The following is a 4,564-nucleotide window of genomic DNA, read 5'->3' as shown; positions in this document are numbered from 1 at the left end:
AGGAAGGAAGGAAGGAAGGAAGGCAGGAAGGAATAAATTTAGATTGGGACCCTTCAAGAGATCTTGGCCAGTCTGGTAACAAATGGCTTGTTTTCTCCTACAGACACAAATAGGCAGCACCCTATTTTTTGGAATTTCACTGTGTGAGTAGATTATGAATCTGGACAGTGCCTAGGATCCTCTCCTAACTCAGGTGAGGGGAGACATAACTCCAAGGGCTCGATTCATATTGCAGATGGTGAATCTTGACCTGTGGCTAGAATTCTAGCTAGAATTCCCATCTAGCTGCACTTTGTGGTTAATCCTCCATTATTTATATATGGCTATGTCTTGACAACTTAGTGAGTTTTCTGCAATTGTGTTTTTGATCATGGTATAATTTCTGGAGTAACCACCCCAGTTGTAATGTCAGTGGGAAGTTGGGAAACACCAATTTTTATGTTGGCCAGGGAAGGAGCTAATTAGGAAAACAAATCTGTTACTCCCCTCCCATCCAAACAGAATACACTCCAAAAGCCAGGAGTTTGGGTTTTTTTTGCTTGTACATGCTTTTTGATTGTGTGCCAAACTCTGTCCTTTCATTGCTATGAATAATCAGGAGCAGAGGGTCCACAAAAACCTATCCTTTAATTCCCAGACTGCACTGATGGCTCTCTTGTGAAGTCTTCATAACACATGTGGTTAGGGCTCTGGAGGCACAGCTAAGTTCAAATTCTGACTCTGGTTAAGTTTCTGAGGTGTGATAGTTTTGTAGGAAAATTTCTGGTTCTTAGGAGACACATGCTGAAATATCTAGAAGGAAAATGTAATGTCTACAATTTATGCTCAGATAGGTCAGATAAATGCATGGTGTGTGTGTGAGTGTGTGTGTGTGTAAGTTTGTGTGGACAAAGAGAGATTAAGAAACAAAACATTAAGAGTTGGTGAATTTAGGTGAAGTGTATATGGATCTTCATTATAATAATCTTTCAAATTACCTGTGGTTTTAAAGTGTTATCTAAATTAAAAACTTGGGGGTAAACTTGATCTCTGCCTACCCTTATCAATTGTGTTGGAGCAAATGATTTAGTCTTTGCAAACCTGAGTTTCCTTGGCTCCAAAATGAAGACATTAACAGAACTCACCCCAAAGTGTTAGTATGAGGATTAAAATGTGATAATAAAGTATGACCACCTAGAGTGGTGCCTAACCCTTAGAAAGACTCAATTACTGATAAGAATTGCCATTATCCTGACATTTTATTGTCCATTGAACTAAATACTATACTGTCTTATTGTTTCAAATGCATATATTTATTGTGTCTCCTTAACTTAGATTTTAAGCCTCCAAAGACCAAGGCACATTTCTGACATCTGCCGTAGTAGCTGGCACAGTGTGGAGCGAACTACAGAAAGTGAATAGAGTACAGAGCCACCGTGGTTCACAAACTTAATTCGTTCCATGATTTTGGAAAAGACAGCCATGTTCGTGTTTGTGTGGGAAAAATGTCCACATGGTCATATTTGTCACCCAACGAAGAGTCCGCAAACAAAAACAAGTTTGCCAACACTTCTGTTTGTGAACCGAACTGTTTGCACACAAAAGCATCCATGAACTGAGGCACAACTACACCTTGTTGAGTGACTTTGAGGTTATTGTTCTGTGGGATCTCTGGCCATAGCATTGACTTGAAAATGATCACATACTCCCAGGCCAATAATTATGTGTGTAGCCTAACATGATGGGGAAAACATTAACAACAATAAAAAAGAGAACAATTATAGCAATATACTATAATAAAATTTATGCAAAGGTGGTCCCCCTTCCTGCCCTCTGTCATTCCCCCCCCGTTCTATTCATAACATCTTATTGCACTGTACTGTATTTTGGGACTGCAGCTGACCATGGGTGATAGAAACTGCAGAAAGCAAAAGCATTGATAAGTGATGATTACCGGATAAGCATTTGCTAGTGGTGGTTACCAACCCAGACAATGTGCTCCCCATCCCCTTCTGCTCCGTTTGCATCAGGCAGTCTTCAAACCATTGGTGTCTCCTACTGCCTGGCACCTTAGCTGGGGAGGGGGGCAGAGCAGACCACCAGGAAAGTCACTATCATGTGACACAATGATACTTGTTCTTATGGAGGACAGCAACCAGATTTGAAGAAAATCTGCATTATATAGAATGTTTAAAATCCAGTTTTATTACTTTCAGATTATATATCCAATAACACAAATTTGGCTGCAGGTGTGATCATAGGGGACTCTCTTAACTGAGCAAAAAAGAGAAGAGTTTGTAAACAGATATAGTAAAATTGTTCTAAACACACACCCATCTGTACAACTTCCTGTGTGATATGTCTGTATTGTGGATTTTTCCTTTCCTAAATGGAAACTGGAGCCCATATGGGGTCAGCGATGTTGGGAGTAAAGCTGCAAGGGTGTGGAAGATCCTTGCCAAGTTCTTGTTCTTGACTTCTTTTTTTCTTTTCTCTTAACTGTGTGAAAATTCCGAAATAATTCCCCCCACTCCCTCTAGGTCCCTGGCCTTCAAGAGCCTGAGAAAACACCAGTACTCAGGAAGACAGAAGAATCCAATTTTCTTTTCTCTCACTTCCAGCCATGGCCAAAGTAATAGCTTCCAATCTGAAAATCATCAGGAAAGAGAAAGCACACACAATCATCACTCACACTGCACTCAGTCCAGAGCTTGGAGTACTGAGGCTCCTACAGCCCACAGCCACACTGCAGAGGTCAGAACACGGGCCAAGCTGCACTTTCCCCACAGGCAGCTCCATCTTACACTCAACCATTAGCTCACGGAGGAAAGGCCCAGCCAGGGACGCCACCCTGCTAGTGGAAGGTGACTTACTTGGCACAGCAAATGGGATTTTCACCACTTGGCCAAGCAAAGAACTGTTCTAGTTTCCTTGCTCATGCAGCTGAGTGGAAAGCATCCTCCTGGGTCTGGAATCAGTGATTCCCACTGGCCTAACCAAAGAGCCTCCTGCTGTTATTTTATTTCCTTCCTCCCTTAACCTACTAGAGAAGGAGTTCCCAGTCCTTCCTCCAGGCTCCTGGCACCCTAAGTGGTGTCAATGACTTGTCCATCGGACAAATAGAGACTTGAAGCCAGAGTAGCTGGCTTCCAAACCCCCACACACAAAAAGAAAGAAAAAAAAAACAGATTAGAAAATTCTAACAGTACACAAAAGCATAAAATTATGAAACGTGAAAGTCTACCATTACCCTTCACCTCCACCAAATCCTTATCCTTCTTATTGCGTTCCTTCTAGAAAGAAGACTTGAGTTAACGGTGTAGTTACATGGTACAGCACTTGCCTAGAATTCGCGAGACCCTCCATTCAATTTCCAGCACTGCAAAAAAAAAAAAAAAAAGACTTGCACACACGTATATGTGTGTGTATGTGTGTATACATATATTGATATATGTATGCACATATGCATCATTTTTTGGTATCTTGTCAATCTCCACTCTGCAGGCCAAAGTGTCCCTCATAGGTCATGCATCAGTTAATGATGGGGACACTTTCTCAGAAATGCATCATTAGGCTACTTTGTCATTGTGCAAACATCACAGAGTGTATTTACACTAATTAAGATGGCTATGATGTTATTGGGTGAGATTTAATCATGTAGCATATGATAGTAATCACTATTATATATGTATATGTATATAATATATAGTCCACTGTTGACCAAGATATTTTTATGTAATGCATGACTACACTTTAATAACTCACACCACAAAGTTCTCAAGTGATCCTTGGGAATAAAACTTTGAGAACTGATACACTGGCCTCTCTCTTATATTCAACCTCAAAATTTCTGTCCTGTTTTCTCAGTACATTAGGTCCAGTCAACAACACTTGAGAATAGTAATCACGCCAACAAACCAACACATTACCTGACTCAAGCCAGAAAGAGCCTAGGTTTGTCAACAGAAGGTCCCAACGAGTGATGGTAATGTTGCAAAGTTCCAGTATCACAGTGAAGCCAATGTAGAGGCTACTTGAGCTGGTGTAGGGAGAGAAAAGTTGTAGATCTTCAGGCTACCACTTACATGCCACCCATTCAGTTACTGAAGTTACCACTCTACTAAATTGCTGCCAGCCTCACAATGATTTTTACATTTCAGTGTCCACCCCTCCATGGCCTGAGAGAAGGAGATAAATAAAGTAACATAGTTTTTCAGTGGAACTCTTTTTGAGATGAGGTGTCTAACTCCTGGGCTCAGGTGGACCTCCTGCCTCAGCCCCCTGAGTAGCTGGGCCTACAGGCATGTGTCAATGCACTTTGCTCTAATTTAACTTTTCATTTTGAGATAGGCTCACATGCAGCTGTAAGAAATCAAATAGAGGGCCAGGGATAGAGCTCAGGGGCACAGCACCTGCCTGGCAAGCTCAAGGCCCTGAGTTTGATTCCTGATACCAAAAAAAAAAAAAAAAAAAAAAAAAAATAGGCCTTGGTATCAGCAGAACTGATATGAACAAAATAAATAACTATTGAGGGGACAGAGTATACCATATTTTAAAAATTACTAAAGAAAATGAAACAACCAAA

Source organism: Chinchilla lanigera, unplaced genomic scaffold, assembly GCF_000276665.1.
Source record: "Chinchilla lanigera isolate Chin_1 unplaced genomic scaffold, ChiLan1.0 scaffold00133, whole genome shotgun sequence".
Lineage (NCBI taxonomy): Eukaryota > Metazoa > Chordata > Mammalia > Rodentia > Chinchillidae > Chinchilla > Chinchilla lanigera.
This window is presented reverse-complemented; position numbering follows the sequence as displayed.